Raw genomic sequence first — 21,909 nt, forward strand, 5'->3', positions numbered from 1 at the left:
AAGATGTTGAGACTTCATTTCACGTACTTTGGACATGTTATCAGGAGTGAACAGTTCATGCTTGGAAAAGTAGAGGGTCAACGAAAAAGAGGAAGACCCTCAATGAGCCAGACTCACAAGAGTGGTTGCAAAAAGTGAGCTCAAATATAGCAATGGCTATGAGTATGGCACAGGAATGGCCAGTGTTTTGTTCTGTTGTATATAATAAGGTCACTCTAAGTTGGAACCAACTTAGTGGCACCTAACACCTTTCACTGCTATTTGCCACATTTATTAAAAGCTGACAAAATGGATCACTGACTTATGAAAATGGATTATTTATTTGTAATCACAATTCTTGAATGTATTTTTTCTTATAGGAACATGACTCATTACTGAGAATCTGGTTTAATGATTAGACTTTAAGTGTGGACTTTAAGATTTTTTAAAATATATTTTATATGAAAGTTTACATAGCAAATTAAGTTCTCATTTAAAAATTTTGATACAAATTGTTCTGTGGTTTTGGTTGCAATCTCCACAATGTGTCAATATTCTCATTATTTCCATTGTGTTCATTCCGCTGCCATTGATTCAGCTTCCCTTCTCCTCCTTGCCATGTAATCTTTGCTTTTAGGTAAATGCTGATTGGTCTCATTCAGTTGGTTATTTAAGGGACACATTACTCACAGATGACATGGTTTATTTTATGAGCCAACCTATTATTTAGCTGAAAGATGACCTCCAGGAGTAGCTTCAGCACCAAATTCAAAGGCTGTCTTAGGGTAATAGTCTCAGGGGTTTCTCTAGTATCTATTGGTCCAGTACCTTAGGACTTTTTTTAGGAATTTGAATTTTCTTCTACACTTTTCTCCCATCCTAGCATGTCCCTGGTCACAAAGGTCAGTAGTGGTGACCAGGTACTACCTAGTTCTGGTCTCAGGTTAGATGAGGCCATGGTTCGTGTGGGCTATTAATCCTGTGGACTGGTTTCTTCTTTAAGTCTTGGGTTTCCTTCATTCTCTCTTCCTCCAAACAAGAGACCAACTGTTGTATTTTAGATGGCCACATGCAAGCTATCAATACACGAGCAAAACACGAGCAGTGAGCTTGCCACTAAAGAGTTTCAACCAAACTTCTCTTACATTTTCTTAAAACAAATAAAATTGTAATAAAGAAAGTCCTTATTCTTATATAGTTGTTATTGTTGTTGTTATTTGAGTCAGCTCCAACACACAGTGACCCTATGTACAACAGAACGAAATAATGCCCGGTCAGGTGCCATCCTCACAATCTTCCATATACTTGAGCCCGTCGTTGCAGCCACTGTGTCAAACCATCTCGTTTAGGCCCTTTTCCTTTTTCAATGACCTTCCACTTTATCAAACATAATATCCATCTCCAGGGAATGGTCCCTTCTGACAATACGACCAAAACAGGTGTGACAAAGTCTGGCTATTCTTGTTTCCAAGGAGCATTCTGGCAGCACTTCTTCCAGAACAGATTTGTTTGTTCTTCTGGCAGCCTGTGGTACATTCAGTATTCTTTGCCAACACCACAATTCAAAAACATCAAGTCTTTTTTGGTCTTCCTTATTCACTGTCCAACTTTCACAGGCATATGAGGTGACTGAAAACACCATGGCTTGGCTTAGGTTCACCTTGGTCTTCAAAGAGATATCTTTGCTCTTCAGCACTTTAAAGAGGTCGTTTGCAGCAGATTTGCTCAATGCAATACGTCGTCTGATTTCTTAACTGCTGCTTCCATTGGTGTTGATTGTGGACAGTTCCTTGTCAATATACTGGTGCAACCATTTACTTGTGTGTGATACTAATGGTATTGTTTCATAATTTCCGCATTCTATTGGATCACCTTTCTTTGGAATGGGTACAGATGTGTATTTCTTCCAGTCAGTTGGCCAGGTAGCTGTCTTCCAAATTTTGGAGTATAGACAAGTAAGATGTTCCAATGCAGAATCCATTTGTTGAAACTTCTCAATGAGTATTCCACCCATTCTTGGAGCCATGTTTTTCTCCAAATCCTTCAGTGCAGCTTTGACTTCTTCCTTCAATACCAATACCATTGGCCCTTGATCACATTCCATCTCTTTAAATTCATGAGCATCAACCAATTCTTTTTTATACAGTGACTGTGCATTCCTTCCATCTTCTTTTGATGCTTCCTGCACCATCAACATTTTGCCCAAGTTGTTAGGTGCCCTTAAGTCAGCTCTGACTCATAGCAACCCTACGTACAACAGAACAAAACACTGCCCCTCGTCCTGCACCAGCCTCACAATCCTTGCTATGCCTCAACCCATCATTGCAGTCACTGTGTCAATCCTTCTTATTGAGGATCTTCCCCTTTTTCACTGACCCTCCACTTTACCAAGCATGATATCCTTCTCCAGGGACTGGTCCCTTCTGGCAACATGACTAAAGCAGGTGACACAAGTTTGGACATTATCACTTCCAAGGAGCTTTCTGGCTACACTTCTTATAGCATAGAGCTATTCATTCTGGCAGTCCATGGTACTTTTAGTATTCTTTGCAACACCAAAGTTCAAAAGTATCAAGTGTTCTTTGGTCTTCCTTATTCATTGTTCAGCTTTCACATACATATGAGGTGATTGCCATGGCACGGCATAGAATCTCTCAATATTATTGCAACTTAAGGCTGAATTTTGTCTTCAGTTCTTTCAGCTTGAGAAATGCCAAGTGTGATCTTCCCTTTTGGTTTTCTAACTCAAACTCTTTGTACATTTCACTATAATACATTGTCTTTCTGTGCTGCTTCTTGAAATTTTCTGTTCAGCCCTTCTATTTCATCATTCCTTCCAATCACTTTAGCTACTGTCCATTCAAGAGAAAGTTTCAGAGTCATTTCTGACATCCATTTTGTTTTTTTCTTCTTTCCTGTCATTTTAATGACCTTTTGCTTTCTTTATGTCTGATATTCTGATGTCATCCCATAATTTGTCTGGTTTTTGGTCACTGGTGTTCAATGAGTCAAATCTATTCTTCAGATGTTCTCTAAATTAAGGTTGAATATAATCAAGGTCATATTTTGGCTCTTGTGGACTTGTTTTAATTGTCTTCAGCTTCAACTTGAACTTCTATAAGAGCAGCTGATGGTCTGTTCCACAGTCAGCTCCTGGCCTTGTTTTGGTTATTCTTACATTGGTTTTGAAAATTAAAAAATCTTAGAAATTTGAGAGTTCTGGTATGATGGCAGAATAACCAGAAACATTGCACAGACCCTCTTCAACAAAGAAAAGGGGAACCAATTAACACAGATATAGAAGATAATCCTGGACCCCTGAGCTTTGAAGGGAAGGATACAGAAGTGAACTAAACTCCAACTAGCTAGAATTTGCATGAAAATACCAAAAAAGGGGACATACAGAGCTGCAGTGGCAGCGATACTGATAGCACTGACAGCGTGGATATTGCTGAGTGGTGTTAGGACCTAAGAATTAACCTAAAAATCAGCCCTGCTAGCCATGGGCTACACAGAAGATTGTACTGGTGGCTGGTGAATAAAAGAGGAAGCAGCGAAGAGGAAGGTGGGCTGAGCTGTGGACTTTTGCCTGTCTGGAGGGCACAGCCATTTTGAATGCTTACAAGTAGTTTGACCATTTTGGATATTAAAGCAATAGCATTCTCCCAGATTCCAGGGCCTTAAGAACAGGATCCACTTGCTGGGAACCACAAGGGCATTCTGGACACCGACAACAGGAAAGGTGCGACATTCCCTTTGTTACTCTTATAGCACACACCCACTTAGTGAATGGAGGTGCGGACATCTCTCACTCCCACTCAACTTCTAGGCCAGCAGGAATTCCATCTGAGTCTGTGTGCTCAGACAGAGATTGGGTACACTGCCCCGTGCTGCCTCAATTTCTTTTCTTTTTTCTTTTTTTTAGTTTGTTTTTGTCTGTTTTAAAACTATTATTATTAATATTATTTTTGTCCTCATTATTATTATTATTATTATTCCCTTCCCAGGTTCTAGTTTTCAGGTTTTTCTCTTTTCCCTGTTCCTGGTTCCATTTTTTCTTTTCATTCTCATGATTAATCCCATTCTTTGTTTTGCATTTTGTGCTTTTCCCATATTTTTCTTCATTATTATCCTCCTCTACCCTTTTTCTTTAATTTCCCTTTCCCCAGATATTATGGTTCCCCACCACCACCCTTTCTCTTCTTTTGGTTACTGTTCCTGTGTGATTACATGGTGTGTTTTTTTGATGGTTATTTAATTGTTATTTTTGTCTGAGTGGGAGACAGCAACAGTCCCCATATGACACAAATATACCCACACCTCCTGCACCTTCACTTACTGAGTGACAGCCACCATTTCCTTCTCTACCAATGGGCCAACAATAAACATCCACCAGGATAAGCTTGACTCACCCTTGGCTGCTCTTTAAAAACAGTTAACAGAGATCTAAATACAACAACATCACAATGTCTCGGAGACATCAGACCATCACAGCTCACACAATGAAGCAAGATAAAGGGGTAGAAACAAGGGAGCAGGACACAGACCCATAACACATCCCTGAGAAAGAAGCAGCATTGGAACTCCCTGATAAGGAATTCAAAAGAATTATATTTAGGTATCTTCAAAGGATTAACAGACAGATCAAGGAAAACAGAGACAAAACCCTAGAAGAGTTTTGGAAGAAAATACAAGAAAAAAATGACAAAAATAAATGAAAAGTTAAAAATGATTCAAAATCTACAGATAGAAATCCAGAATATTAACACTAAATATTCAGAAATAGGTAACACATTGAAAGAGCAAAGGAGTAGAATTGATGCAATGGAAGACAGAATTAATGAGATTGAAGACAAATACCTAAATATTTCTTTGGAAAGAGAGCAATCAGAAAAAAGATCAAAACAAAATGAAGAAAGCCTAAGGTTCATGTGGGATACCATCAAAAGAAATAAACTAGGTGTCATTGGAATTCCAGAACAGGAAGAGAAAAATAAAAGCACTGAGAACACTGTCCAAGGTTTCTTGGAAGAGTATTTCCCTGATATGATGAAAGATGAGACTATATCCACTCAGGAAGCCCAATGAACCCCAAACAAAAGAGAACCCAAAAGAAAATCACCAAGACATATATCATCATCAAACTCATCAAAAACAAAGACAAAGAAAGAATCCTGAAAGCAGCACAGGAAAGACAAAAAATTACTTACAAAGCACAACCAGTAAGAATAAGCTCTGATTTCTCAGCAGAAACCATGCAAGTAAGAAGACAATGGGAGGGGTATATATAAAACCCTGAAAGAGAAACATTTTCAACCAAGAATTACACCTAGCAAAACTGTCCCTCAAATATGATGGTGAAATTAGATTTCCAGATAAGAAGAAAGTAAGAAAATTTGTTAAAACCAGACCAACCTTACAAGAGATGCTAAAGGGAGTCCATTGAACAGAGAACCAAAAATAGAAAACAACAACTGACCATTAATACAGAAGATGATATAACCAAGAGCAGAGCTAAGGACATATCAAAGGAAAATAAGCTTACAAGATTGAAAGCAGGGAACCAGAGACATCAATTGGCAAATGAGGCCAACTACAAAACAAAAAGAAGGAAAATACTGTGTATTTACAGAACGTCTAAATGGTGAGGAAGCCAAGAGACTTGGGGGATACAATGGACTGTTCTAAACTCAGAAAGAATATTATAAATTACAGGGTAACCTCAAAGAAAAGTGATAAAACGTCACATCACAATAAAAAAGAGGACAAGCACAAATATTCAGCAAATAGTAAAACAACAGCAACAAAGGAAATGATAACATGATTCACAAATATACTGAGCTCTGTATAGAAAATAACATGGAACAAAGAAACCAGGAACACCATGAAAAAGCACGTAACAAAATAACAGCAACCAATTCATACCTGCCAATAATACCCTGAATGTTAACGGATTAAATGCACCACCCAAGAGATGGAGATTTGCAGATTGGATAAGAAAACAAAACCCATCAATATGCTGTCTACAAGAGACACATTAGAGACAAACACAAAAATACACTAAAAATCAAAGGTTGAAAAAAGATATATCAAGCAAATGGCAACCAAAAAAGAGCAGGAGTGGCAATATTAATTTCTGATCAAATTAACTTTAAGACAAAAACCACCATATGAGACAAGGAAGGACATTATATAATGATTAAAAGATCAAGTGAACAAGAAGATATAACCATAATAAATATCCATGAATCCAATGAAAGAGTCCCAAATTACATAAATTAAATTTAAAAGAGTTGAAAAGGCAAATAGATGACTCCACAGTCATAGTGAGAGACTTTAATATACCATTTTCGATGAAAGATAGAACAACCAGAAAGAAACTCAACAAAGACGCAGAAGAGGTAAACAATACAATCCACCAAATTGACCTCATAGACATCTACAGAGCACTTCACCCAACAACACAATATACATTCTTTTCCACTGCACATGGAGCATTTTCGCACATGGAGCATTTTCCATGATAGACCATATGTTACACCATAGAGAAAGCCTTAGTGAATTTAAACCCATTGAAATACTGCAAAGCAACTTCTCAGATCATAATGCTATCAAATGAGAAATCAATAAAAGGAAGATCAATGGAAAAAGAGTGAATACACAGAAATGGAACAACACCCTCCTTAAAAAAGACTGGGTAAAAGAAGAAATAAAAACTGAAATTAAAAAATTCCTTGAATCAAATGAGAATGAAAACACAACTCATCATACAAAAACCTCCATACAAAAGTCTTTGGTACACTGAAAAGCAGTGACCAGAGGCCAATTTATAGTAATAAATGCACACATCAGAAAAGAAAAGCCAAAATCAACACTTTAAACCAGCATCTCCAGCAATTAGAAAAAGAACAGCAAAAAAAGCCTACAGTCACCAGAAGAAAGGAAATAATAAAGATTCAAGCAGAAATCAATGAAACAGAAAATAGAAAGACAATAGAAAAAATCAACAAGACCAGGAGTTGTTTTTATGACAAAATTAATAAAACTGACAAACCACAGGCAAATTTAACAAAGGAAAACAGGGAGAGTATACAAATAACAAAAATAAGAAATGAAATGGGTGTCATCACAACAGAACCAACTGAAATAAAAAGGACGATATCAGGATACTATGAGGAACTGTACTCCAAATTTCAAATTCTGGACGAAATGGACATATTTCTAGAAATACACCACTTACCGAAACTAACACAGAATGATGTGGAAAAGCTGAACAGTTCTATAACAAAAGAAGAAATTGAACAGGTCTTAAAAAAATTACCAACAAAAAAAAAGTCCTAATCCAGACAGTTTCACTGGAGAATTCCACCAAACATTCAGAGAAGAACTGACACCAGTCCTACTCAAACTATTCCAAAACATACAAAAGGATGAGTAAGTCCTCCTTACTCATTTTATGAAGCAAGCATAACCTTGATACCAAACCAGGCAGAGACATCACTCAAAAGGAAAACTATAGACCAATACCCCTCATGAATATAGATGCAAAAGTCTTCAACAAAATCCTAGCCATATCAAGTAAATCATTCATTATGACCAAGTGGGGTTCAAATCAGGTATGTAAGGATGGTTCAATATTAGAAAAACAATCAACGTGATCCACTAACATCACCACAAATAAATACAATTATTTATTTGTAAATAAAACAAAGAAAAAGAACCACATGATCATATAAATTGATGCAGAAAAGGCATTTGATAAAATCCAACACCCATTCCTGATCAAAAGTCCCAAGAAAATAGATATCGAAGAGATATTCCTCAACATAATAAAGGGTATATATGCAAAACCAACAGCCAACATTATTCTCAATGGAGAGAGATGGAAAACATTCCCCTTATGAACAGGAACCAGACAAGGATGCTCTCTATTACCACTTCTATTCAACACTGTATTCAAAGTCCTAGTCAGGGCAATAAGGCAAGAAAGGGAAATCAAGGCATCCAAATTGGTAAGGGAGAAGTCAATTTATTCTTATTTGCTGATGATATGATCCTATACATATAAAACACAAGAACTTCAGGAAAAAAAAAAAAAAAAAAAAACTACTGGAACTAACTAACAGATTTAGTTTTCTGGCAGGATACAAAATCAACATCGAAAAATCAGTTGGATTCCTCTACATCAGCAAAGAGATTGCTGAAAAATAAAAAGGAAATCAAAACTATTTACAAGAGCTACCAAAAAAATAAAATACTTGGGAATAAATATTCCCAGGGACACAAAAGATCTGTACAAAGAAAACTATTAAAAAAAAAAACTACTTCAAGAAACCATAAGAGATCTCCATAAATAGAAGAACATATCGTGCTTGTGGATAGGAAGACTGAACATTGTGAAAATGCCAATTCTACCCAAAGCAATCTATACATTCAACGAAATCTCAATCCAGATCCCATCAACATTTTTTAAGGATATGGTAAAACCAATCACTAACTTTATATAGAAAAGAGACCTCGGACAAGCAAAGCACTATTGAAGAAGAAGAACAAAGTAGGAGGTTCACATTGCCAGATCTCAAACCTACTACACAGCCACAGCAATCAAAACTGCCTGGTATTGGTACAACGACAGACACATAGACCAACAGAATAGAACTGAGAACCCAGAAATACATTCATGGACTTATGATCAGCTGATCTTTGACAAAGGGCCTAAATCCATTAAATGGGGAAGAGAATGTTTGTTTAATAAAAGGTGCTGGCAAAACTGGAGATCCACTTGCAGAAAAATGAAACAAGATTGGTACCTCACACCATACACAAAACCTAACTCTAGATGAATCAAAGACTTAAATGTGAAACCTAAAATTATAAAGTTCCTCAAGGAAAAACTAGGGGCAAATTTACGGGCCCTAATATATGGCATAAATAGACTATCAAGCATAACTCAAAATGCACAAACAGCAGAAGAGAAACCAGATGATTGGGACCTCCTAAAAATTAAATTTTTATGTGCTTCCAAAGACTTCTCCAAAAGAGTCAAAAGAGAACCTAAAGAAATAACAACAAAGCCAATAATTTTGTTGAAAGATTTAAACTATTTTTAAATGTTCCCATGTCAAATGTATCTTGATATCATTTAGGTAAAAGATTTAACTCAACAGCACTGAAATTCAATTTTTATTGTTTTCATTTAGAGCATCTTCCCAAGAATAAACTACCTAGTGCCTATTAAGAATTGCTAGTGATAAATGATTTCAAATGCAAATGTAGTTGTTTTCTTTAATCTTTGTACCTTTTCTATTTCTTCCCTTCCAACCTTACAAGCAAGAATAGCTCAACTTCACCTCATGTACTTTGGTCATGTTATCAGGAGGGACCAGTCCCTGGAGAAGGATATCATGTTGGAAAAGTAGATGCTCAGTGAGGAAGACCCTTGGCGAGATGGATTGACACAGTGGCTGCAATGATGGGCTCACGCATAGCAAGGATGGTAGGGATGATGTAGGACAGGGCAGAATTTTGTTCTATTACACATAGGGGTGCTAAGAACTGGATCTGACTCTATGGCATCTAACATAGACAATACCACCCATGTGTACCCTTCTTTTGTAACCACTACTATTGCCTTCAAACAGAGGGTGTCCATCCACATAGCTCTTCCTTAAGGTGGTTGTTGTTGTTATGCGCTGTCAAGTCGGACCCTACTCATAGTGACCCCTCCTTGGGTTTCCAACACAGTATCACTACAGAAGTAGATTGTCCAACCTTCCTTCTGAGGAGTGGCTGGTGGGTTTGAACCACCAGCCTTCTGGTTAGTAGTCAAGTGCCTTAGGCACTATGCTACCAGAGCTTCTCCTTAAGGTTACATGCTTTTAATAAATCCTGTTAGCCTCCTCCCTCCTGCTCTATACCCTCCTCTTGCTTTCCTGTAGGTCTCTTTGCAAGTCTGTTATTCTGTTTCACTTTCTTACCATCTCATTCTAAGGAAAAGACTACTAGGTGCTAAAATTAGAATTGAAGCAGCAGATATGGTACCACTTGATTTTACCAGTTGGTGGAAGGATTGAAGGGCACAGCATTGATACCTGCAAGCTGGATAGGAGCCAACAGAGAAATACTGGCCTGGAAATAGGAAGGTCATCATGAGTCAGAGTCCACTCCAAAGCAACTGGTGCTTAAAAGATTCCTAGAGAGACGGCTATATACCCTTTTATAATTCTGATTACTGTTCCCGAAGCTATCAATGACAGTGTGTGCTTTTCAATTTGCATTCCTCTAAGTTATTAAATATATTTAGGGGTTTGACAAAAGCATTAAGTTAAAAACATTTACATCTGTAATACTGTTGGGTTTAAGGTGACCAATACATGATTACTTTCTTTCTTTCTCTCAGTTTGGGACCATCTAAGAAGTAGATAGGAATAGATAGAGTCCAAGGTATCAGTGGTAGTATGAAACAGCTATATTAAATTAAATACCATGATTTGGATCTGGATCTTTCCAAATGTCTCCTCTGAACAGTACGTATCTATTCAGTTACAGACAATGATAGATAATCAAAGGCTTCTCCTTACTTCTATTGTTTGAGGAGGTGAAAACATAACTTGAAGGCAGGGTAGCGTGAAAATACATAGGAAGAGTAGGCTAATCCATGATTTTCCTATTCCTTCTCTGATATTCATCTGTCATTCACCATTCTTCCTTTGAGCAAAATAAGTGAGGAGCTCCAAGAGAGGCTGATGGTGTTGGCATCTAACAGAGCCCCTTGATATACAGACATAAGACTACGGAAAGGGAAAGAAGCAACTCTAAGCCAGTGATTATGTGAGTGTAGTAAGTATAAGTGATATTTTCTCTTTAGCTATAGGATCCTATGTTCCCTAAAATTTCTACACAGAGAAAAGAACATTAAGAAACAGAGTTTTGCTTCTGGTCATGATGAAGGAAATGGTCACTAGATTTTTCTTACTGTTGTAAAAACTACAAAACTGAAAAAATAAATCAAATGTTTCAAACATTGGCTAATAGATATTACACTTTATACTTGTTCCTGTTTTCTTCTCGGAGGCACTTTCAAGATCACCATGCACGAAATCAAGGACAGCATGGAGTTTGCCAAGTTGAGGGGACAAAAATCAAAATGTGGAAAGACTGCAGAGGCGAAAATATATGCAGCAGAGTACTGGAGAGGAAGAACTGGAAAAAACCTCCAGAAATTGGCACAAGGATTTGTTGAGTCCATTGTTGAAAAATCAGCTGCTCAGATCAAGGGAGAAACTAACTGCACAAGGCTGTAAACAGAACAGCTGGGAGCTATAAATTACATAATCCCCCAGAGTTCACACAGAGCTAGGGGATGCTGGAGTGCCAAACAGACAGAGGGGAGAATACTGGTTAACTACCAGGGTATTGATTTAGTAGAGGTGCTAGAAAGGTCATATTTTAGTAACAGGGTTACACTAGTCCGAGAGTAAAAGGAACTCCATAGTCACCCTAATGAAATCAAAGCCTTGTAAAACAAAGCTGATCAACAAGTAACTTAACTATCTGCCAAAAGAAGTCCAATACTCTTTAAATAATACAACGAAATCCAGCATTCAACAACATAAAATTAATAATGCCCAATATCCAATTAAAAAACATTACCAAATTAAATGCAAACTCACGGTCATCAAGTTGATTCTGACTCATAGCAACTCTGTAAGACAGAATAGAGGTACTCCAGTTCTCTATAGGACAGAGTAGGGTTTCCAAGGCTGTAAATATCTATAGAAACAGATTGCCTCATCTTTCTCCCAGGCAGCAGCTGGTAGAGTCAAACCATTGACCTCTGGATAGCAGCAGAAGACTTTAACCACTGTGTCACTAGACCTGAGAAAAAAGTTACCATAGCTAATAGAAAAATCAATAGAAGATGGCTCAGAAGTAACTGAGATTATAAAATTAGCAAAGACTTCATAGTAGCTATTCTGAACAATTTAATGAAAACATGAAAAGTAGATGTTTAAACAAACAGTAGTTTATCAATACTAGAATCCCATTCACTATAAAAAAATAAGCTATTGATCTATAACAACGCGGGAGCTCTGGTAGCATAGTGCCTAAGGCACTTGACTGCTAACCAGAAGGCTGGTGGTTCAAAATCACCAGCTACTCCTCGGAAGGAAGGTGGGGCAATCTACTTCCATAGTGATACCACCTCAGAAACCCAAGGAAGGGTGGCTATGAGTCGGGTCTGACTCAACAGCACATAATAACAACAACAACAACATGTAACAACCCAGATAACTCTGAAAGTTATCATGCTGAGAAAAAGAAGTCAGACAAAGAATACATACCCAATGATTCTATTCATATGAGATTCCTGTTGTTGTTGTTGTGTGCCGTTGAGTCAGACCGACTCATAGCAACCCCTCCTTGGTTTCCGGTATCACTACGGAAGTAGATTGCCCAACCTTCCTTCTGAGGAGTGGCTGGTGGGTTTGAACTGCCAGCTTTCTGGTTAGCAGTCAAGTGCTTCAGGCACTACGCTACCAGAGCTCCTATATGAGATTTTAGAAGAGGAAAATCTGATCTATAGCAATAGTTCTCCATGGGATGTTGGAGAACTATGCTAACAATGCCGAGGTTGAAAAACCATGATGTACTGTAACGGAAAAATCAGTGATTCCCTGCAGCTGGGGGTGAAGAGAAGCTGACTGCAAGGGCAAAAAGGAACTGTTTTGGAGTTGTTCTATATTTTGACTGTGGTGACAGGTACATGGGCATAAATGTTTGTTAAAACTTATCAAACAGAATACATAAAGTAGATGAATTCTACTGTATATAAAAAATTATATGTGTGTGTATATATATAATTGAGTTACTCCAGTGACTAAAAGTTTCCAAGCATATTGTATGTCACTATAACATAACAATTATAATTCAGAATTTAGTATAAAGGCTATATTGGACCTCACTAGACTTACTTAGAAAAGTATGTGCGTATTTAAAATGATTCACTGTCAAGAATTCTAATGATCATATTGCAATAAAGTATTCCAAAGTGTAAACTTAAAAAATCATTATTGTGTCTCCATATGAGGTTCCATGTGTTTTCTGGGTAAACCAGCCTCCCATTATGAAAAGAATTATTGACTTCTCTGGTAGCATAGTGGCTAAGACACTTGCCTGCTAACCAGACGGCTGGCGGTTCAAACCCACCAGCCACTCCTCGGAAGGAAGGTTGGGCAATCCTACTTCCATAGTGATACTGCCTCGGAAACCCAAGGAGGGGTCACTATGAGTCGGGTTTGACTCAACGGCACATAACAACAACAACAACAACAAGGGTTAAAGGAGAAAATAATTTATAGTATAAGTGAGTATATATAATCCATTTCTTAACTCATACTTTATTTTTATAGCAATAATTTTGGCATACTTCTAATTATGTAGTATTATTTCTAGAGACAAAGTATATCTCACTATATCAATTATATTTCCAGTTATGATGAAATCATCATAGAAAACTACTATTTTGTTTTCCAAGGTAGGTTTGGAGTATCTAGTAAGACAAAGAAAATACACTGTCGATGTGCCTTCAGACCATTATGACTTACGGGCAGCTATGAAAGTTGTAAGGGAAGCAAAAATCTATTTTAAACCAGTGCCTTACTGGCACTGAGGAAAGTAAAAACAAGAAGGAAAACACGAAGTTTCATGTTTAAAATTTTACAATAACAGCTGAAAATATTCATATATAGACACTGCAATTCTTTGTTACAATGAGCAGTATAATCTTTTCGTATTTGAGGACTCTATAATTTGTTTCTCAAAATATTATTATATAGAAAGATAAAAGTACTATAGATAATGCATAAATACAGACTTCATAAAAAAAAAAAAAAACGAATTTCAAGTTCAAGAAGGAGAAAAATATAAGCTCAATATAAAGGCAAAGGGAAATTTGCTATTTATCCAGAAAACTGCTGAACAATTCTTTCCTAGGATGTCAGTAAGTCATGTTGAGTACTCACTTTAGAAGCCTCATGAACTAACCAGTAATTTAGACAGTCACTTTTCCTTTATCCTGAGGCTTATTTGTGAAATATTTCCCTTCCATTCGTGTTTCTGGCTTCCTTACTTCTTTTCTTCCATGCTGGTTAATAGTAATCATCTCAGTTTACTATTACTATAATAAACAAGGGAGCTCTGGTAGCATAGGGCTAAGGCACTTGACTGCTAACCAGAAGGCTGGCAATTCAAACCCACCAGCCACTCCTCGGAAGGAAGATGGGGCAATCTACTTCCGTAGTGATACTGCCTCGGCAACCCAAGGAGGGGTCGCTATGAGTCGGTCCGACTCGACGGCACATAACAACAACAACAACAACAACAACAATAATAAACAAAGGAAGTTGAGAGTTGTGTCCAGATGCAACTGGACAGAAAAAAAAGAGAATTTAGGCATCTTTCCATCTCTAAATCTGGGCATTCTAATGGTCTTTATTTTGTTTGAACAATTGTGGATTTTTAAGACATGACATCTGCATTTTACAGACTATTTCTAATTTTAGATTTACCATACTATTTTTCCTTTCCTTTAATATTTGATAACTAAACAGTTACCAAAGGAGGAATCAGTGAATACTTAACAAAAAGTCTGTTATCATTCTACTCCACCTGAACTAGCAGACGAGCTATTTTCCCTTACTATTGTTGTTATGTGCCATCTGTTAGGCCGGAGTAAACTCAAGCTACCAACATTTCAGTTGGCAGCTTCCTCCAGGTGTCAGGCCCTAATGAAACAGCCTAATAAGACAACCGAGGTGGCAGAGCCCGCCCAGGCTGGAAAGCCCCATGTGATGATAAACTTCCTCCTGTGAAGCCCCCTCATGCTAATTAGGTGCAGACCCATGACAACAGCTAACTGGACCCCACCATTTCCTTAGTGTCCCCACTTAAGTCCTCTACAAGACTATAAACCCTCCCCTCCCCAGTGAGGCAGTGCAACTTCTCGGGCCCCTGTCAGGGACCAGTGAACCTCTCCCGGTCGCCTCTCAGGGGCCCGTAAACCTCATCCGGAAGCGCAGAATAAAAACTCTTTAACCTCACTTTTGTGCGTCCTCTTCTCATTACCATGACCTTACACCGTCGAGTCGGACCCATCGAGTTGGACCTGACCATAGTGATCCCTCCCAGGCAGAATCACTACGGAAGTAGATTGCCCCATCTTCCTTCTGAGGAGTGGCTGGTGGGTTTGAATCACCAGCCTTCTGGTTAGCAGTCAAGTACCTTAGGCACTATGCTACCAGAGCTCCTCTGATTACTATAGGTATCTGTTATTTATTCTGATTTTTTAACTAAATGTTTAAACATCTGCAGCTCAAGATTTACTACATAAGAAAGAAAACAATCTCACCCATACTTTCAGTCTGCTCTGTTAATAGAATGTTGTCAAAGAAAAGTCTATCTTTATCTGCAGAAAATAACTCTTAATTCCAAGGTTAGAAATAAGAAAAGGAGAAAATGCCTGACTTGATATAAAGGTCTAGATAAGTGTTTGATAAAAGAGAGAAAGTTCATATTTGAAAATATTTATAGACTGACTATATGTGCAAGGCATAACATAAAAGACTTCTAAAATCAGAACCACCATCCATATCCCTTTATCATGTTGCACTGCATTTTATACAGTCCCACACCATTTTTCAAAGCACTTTCATAGCTATGCCTGTGTGATTCTATTTTTGGTTGATTGGAGAAGGGGTGATAGCACTAAATAGTATATAATTTATCAGACTGGTAATGAGGCACTTGTGGCACAGTGGTTAAAGCATCCAGCAGCTAACCAAAAGATTGGCGGCATCAACCCACCTGCCACTCTGCGGGAGAAAGATGAAGCAGTTGCTTCCATAAAGAGTTAAAACGCAAAAACTAAACTCCCTGCCACTGAGTTAAATTCTGCCTCACAAAGACCCTTTAGGACAGAGCGGAACTGCCCCATATGGTTTCTAAGGCTGTAAATCTTTACAGAAGCAGATTGCCACATCTTTCTCCCAGAATGCTTTCTATTTAAAGCCAAATGCTTTAACAACTATGCCACTAGAACACTTCTCTGTAAAGATTTATGACCTTGGAAACCCTATAGGGTAGTTCTACTCCGTCCTATAGGGTTACTGTGAGTTAGAACTGACTCAGTGGCAATGGGTGAGTTTAATGAGGCAATCCAGTCTAGTCATTTGTTGATGTGGCAGTTTTTACTCTTTCGTTAGAATATAGTTACCATTATAGTCCATCTCCCTTTTCCTTTCTTAAAAAGTGATTTGTATGTATCATTTAGGTAATATTCCTATTCTGAATTTATACTATTAGGACTGTACAATGGCTTCCCACCCATTGGCAAATTAAAAAGAAATGAAAATGAAAATAATTCATCATGGACATAGACAAGTACATAACTTCTGAAAAGACAGAAAGCATTAATTATCAAAGTGTCAGCAAGAACCAGTATCTGTGAATAAGAAGTTATACTCAGGAAGAGTATAAAAATTTATTAAGCAAAATTTATAGACTAATGAAAGCTGTTTTGTTAAAACTAAGAATATTGTTCCAATAACACAACAGGTACCTGAAAAAGCTGAATTTCAATGCAAATAATTTAAAATAATATCAGAATATCTTGATAATTGGAAGAGATGGCCATGAACTAAGGTAAAAGTTGTTGAAATCCTAAATATATAAAGTAAATGAACTTCATTACTCATAAACATTAAGACAGACTGTGCATAACTACTGAGACATAGAACATGGCCCTCTTGTTCTTCAGCTCCATTTGCAATTTAGAAACTTTACACCATATTAATTGTTTTCTCATTGACTAAAACTACATTGCAACGATTATCTAATGGGTTCTGTAAATAGTACTCGGTAACTACAAAATGTTCAAAATAAAACCAAAGAAACCAAACCCACTGTCTTTGAGTCGATTCCCACTCATAGCACCCCACAGACAAACTTTATATAAAATAATTCTTATCAAAAGGACTTTCTCATATACCAACATATTAATACATTAATATAGCAATGCCTGCAGTTTTTCACTTGTGCTACTTTTATCATATCTTTGCAAATAATATAGATTCAATACGGTGACTTAGATTCATGGTCTCTACTTTAATGATGTAATACAATCCTCACAGACATTTGATTAACACATAAAACCTGATGATTCAAGACATATTTTCCAGTGAATTCATTGAAAGCTGAAAGTGTACAAACTGTTAAAAGTGAATTCTAACCAGAATTTGCTTCAATTTTGTATGACATCCCCCTTCCTTATATCATTTAATTTACAGTAAGAAAACCTACTCTGTGTTGAGGCAAATAAAAAGATTCTACAGAGTTATGTATTTATATCTTAAATATTATGAACTTTAAAATGATGTTTTCTCAAAAAGGAATAATGTCAACTAAAAAAATCTGATTAAAAATACGTGAGCACTCTGACTATACTTTTAATATTATTTGGTAGATTATATTAAAAGGAATGATTATCACCATGGAATTTACTACTTTATATAGTATTTGAAAGACAAAGTTTTGCCAGGTAGAAAATCAATTTCCTACAAGATAAGTAGAAATGTGGTAGAGGAAGCAGTAAAGTAAGATATTGAAGCTATAAGAGACTAAATTTGAAGTAATCACAGAATAAAATGCTGTGAATTTTTTGGTTATTTTTTTCAATTCAGGAAAAATTTAGGTGTAATACTAACAAGGCACACACCATTTATGTGCTATAAAAAGTGTAAAGTATCATTTTGTAAATGATAAAATAACCATAATAAAGGTAGCTACTTCATGAATAGGAGCTCTGGTAGCATAGTGCCTAAGGCACTTGACTGCTAACCAGAAGGCTGGAGGTTCAAACCCACCAGCTACTCCTCGGAAGGAAGGTTGGCCAATTTACTTCTGTAGAGATAACACCTTGGAAACTCAAGGAGGGGTCACTATGAGTCAGGGATCACTCAACAGCAAATAACAACAACAAAAACAACACTTCATGAAGATTTACACAGAAATCTAGCTCAAGGAGCTTTGCAAGTACAATGCTATTCATACTATGCAGAATGAATCAGATCAGAGGTTATTCCAGGCAATGAGTAAAAAGGTCAAAATATATGTCTCATGAGCCTGGAAAGACTTTCCTACGTCACTGACCAAGGTTTAGATGACAAATCAATGATGGAAGAAATAAAGGCAGAAGAAATAGCACATTAATTCAATCAATATTTATGCACTGCCTATTACCAAAAGCATACAGCATCTTTGCCTCATGGATGTTAATTTTTACATGCCAACTTAGCAGACAGTGAACAAATAAATGCATAATTTCATTGTGCTTAAGCTCGATATAATAAATGCTATTAAAGAAATAAAGATTATCTGAGAAAGATTACCAGGAAAGGAAGTTTATTTTAGATAAGACTGAATAGCTTCTCTGAAGAAATGACAGACTAAATCCAAAAGATTAACAAGAAACTACCCAAAGGAAGAGTAGGAATTAGCACTCCAAGAAAAAGAAATATTAAGAGCAAAGGCCTAGAGGTAGAAATCTAACACAGTTTAAGAAGTGAAAGAAGTTTACAAATCATATCTGAGAAGAGACTTGTATCTAGAATATATAAAGAATTCTTATAACTCTACCACAAAAAGATACCTAATCCAACTAAAATATGGATAAAAGTTCTGAATAGTAATTTCAGCTAGGATGATATACAAATGGCCACTAAGCACATGAAAAGATGCTCAACATCTTTAGTCATGAGGGAAATGAAAACCAACACCACTCTGTACACACTAGGGTGTCTAGAATTAAAAGGTCAGTGTCTCAGTTCTCCAGTGCTGCCATAACAAAAATACCATGAGTGGCTGGCTTAACAAACATGGATTTATTTTCTTGCAGTTTAGGAGACTAGAAGTCCTAATTCAGAGTGTCAGCTCTAAGGGCTAGGTGAAGGCCCCTCAACCATGGGGTTCAGCTCCTCCTCTTATTGCAGGATCAATGGAGCTGGAGGTGTCTCCTAACTCAGGCAGCTGCTGGCTGCTAAGGCTGATGAACTCAAGGTAGGCAGGTAAAATGGCATGATCCTAAAACTGGTAGGCAACACAGCAGGCCACTGGTTCAAGTCCAGAAATAATCTCAAGATAGGAAGGCAATATGGCAGGCCACTGGTTAAAGTCCACGAACTGGAGACGAAGACTACAAATGCAGGATCCAGATGTACCCAAAAGCCTGAAACCTTCCTCAAAGCTTCCCCATACATACTGGCAGCAGGCCACACTCTGAAGGCAACTACTTAGCTGATCACAGCGGATTCCACCATAGAGGTGATTACAATCTCATCATGAAGAGTAACTATTCCCAGCTGCCACACCACTCAAAACCACCACCCAGCCAACCTGACATATAGCCTTATGTACCAGAGTCAGAAAACAAGGATGTAAAGAAATTGGAACCCTCATTTTCTACTGTTGAGAATGTAAAATGGTGAAGCTGTTTTGGAAAGTAGCCTGGCAGTCCCTCAAATAAATAAACATAATTAAACATAGAGTTAACATGTGACCTGCAAAAAAGAATGTGGCAGTGGCATCTTCTAACTTCCTCTAACTTCACAAGGGGGAGACAGAATCACCATCCACAGCACCGGTCCATGGTTGGTTCTTCTGAGGTGGAGGTCAGGCATGCTGTTACCTCACCCACTAACCTTTCTGCCAATTATTTTACACAATTCTGATACTAACTGTTCCTCCCACAGTAGTCTCTACTTCTCTGCTGGGTTTGAGAATCCGGTGCAATGGCCACACAGAATTCATACACGTTACTCATGATTATGGAGTTTATTAGGGAAGTAACAAGTTACACTTCAGGTTCAGGAATGCTCTGAACACAGTTCTTGGATCAGGACAGCCTCCTCTTGGTCATGCCCTCCGGCATACCTGTCTTTGTTCGTTGGTCTCTCAGCCTGGCCTTTGCCCTGCTCAGGCAAGCATTACAAAAATCTATTAGCTCTGCTGATGGATGCACCCCACTCTGCCAGCAAGCCTCCTGCCCCAAAGCACCCTGCTTTCTTGGTCCATGAGCCAGGCCCACCACTCAGTCTCATGCTAGTCTCTTGGTTCTGCTGCCGCCATCTCTCTGTTGCCCTAGCACAGTTATCTCAGGTCCAAGGATATACTCCACTCTCAGCTTCTTCTATTTTGATGGTTGTGAGATCCCCCTTTTTGCCTCTGGGATGGTTAATTTTAAGCCTAGAGCAATGGCAAAACTGACCAACCCCCATGTTAGGGTTTCACACACATTATTTGCATGGCCCCACCCCCACTTATATTATTAGCAAGCTATCCAATCTCCTTGGTGGGCCACAAGCACCTTATATTTGCATAGTCCCAACCAGTCATCTGGTGGGAGTCACAAAGACCATGGCTAGAAGAGCCATATGAAGTAATTCACTGCACCACTGTATGATTCCATTCATATGAAAGGCCAAATGAGGAAATCTAGAGAGAGAAAATAGATTAGTGCTTGCTTAGGGCAGGGGAAGCAGGAGGAACAAGGGGAGGTACAGGTTTTTAAAGAGTACAGGTTTTCTTTATGAAGTGATGAAAACATTCTAAAATTGCCTATGGTGATGGTTACATCTGTGAATATACTAAAAACCACTGAATTATATACTTCAAAGTGATGATCTGTATGGTATGTGAAGTATATCTCAATAAAGCTGATAAAAAATAAATAATAGTATACCTTATTCTTAATGCAGAACATTTGTGAAAAATATTATAGAAAGACAAAGCACGAGACAAAGTAAATATCAAGGGAACTGAGGAAAATGACAGTCATGGATTTGTTATACAGGTGGCTCACATTAGATGTCACTGTCTGCTTACTTCTGAGAAAGCTCCAAGTAGGAGAACTTTCAGGAAGGGCCTCTGGATGAATGTTTATATAAAAACTGACAACTGAAGAGTTCATAGGAGTACTCAGAAATTCACTTGCGCTGGGAATTACTAATATGCTTGAGAGTTCCAATAAATAGCACATTTGAATTTCTAAGATCAGAGAAAGGCAAGTGACCTGTCTGTCAGTAACCCTGTGAGTTAGTGCTGAGCTTCTGCAATTCTGTTGGCCCTGTATGAAGTCCCAGAACCATATGAGTAATGACAAAAACCAACCAACCAACCAAGACATCTCTCCTCTTTTGAAGGTACCAACCACAAACTAAGTGAATACAAATCCACACACCCTCTTGATAAAGATAAAAATTCCACAGTACAATATAAGAATACAGATGCAATCTATATTGCTGATTATTTTCTAAATCAGCCTGAATAAACATTGTAAACATAACAAAATGAATGCAGGACACCAGAAAAGGAAGAAGAGCAAATTTCTCATCTCATTGGGATAGTCTTTCTAATGTTTCCAATAACCTGAGGAAATGATCCAACTGCAATATGAAGTCACGATCAGTGTGGCCTGCAGCCCACTTTCAAGACTTGAACTGGTTCCCTTGTGAATGTTTTTTCTGTTTTTTTTTTTAAATTGGCTCTCAAAGCCCTCCACATCTACTTCCTTCATATTACCACGATTTGCTGTACCTTACCAATATATATTTTTTGCATCACTGTAAAGGAAGAATCCATTCTCACAACACTCCTCTCTAAATAGCTGTTCCTGACATTTTTCATTTTTTACTATTGAAAAATATAAATAAATTGATAGGAATTAGATTTATGCATTCAGGTAAAAGTACAAGGCCACACTAAGTTTCATAACTATTAAAACAAAACTAGGTGTGAAGTTCCGGCAAGATGGCGGACTAGGCAGAAGGACTGCACAGATGCTTTTCAACAAAGAAAAGGGAAACCAATTAACACAGA

The 21,909-nt window shown here is 37.6% G+C and overlaps 1 protein-coding gene across 1 annotated transcript in view; it reads right to left on the bottom strand.

Annotated features, from left to right (window-relative positions):
- The window catches only part of TBC1D32 (TBC1 domain family member 32), a 350,348-nt gene that overhangs the window by 71,748 nt on the left and 256,691 nt on the right, over window positions 1-21,909 (bottom strand). The window lies entirely within an intron of this gene.

This window comes from Orycteropus afer, unplaced genomic scaffold, assembly GCF_000298275.1.
Source record: "Orycteropus afer afer isolate SDZICR_OR568_19922 unplaced genomic scaffold, OryAfe1.0 scaffold00286, whole genome shotgun sequence".
Lineage (NCBI taxonomy): Eukaryota > Metazoa > Chordata > Mammalia > Tubulidentata > Orycteropodidae > Orycteropus > Orycteropus afer.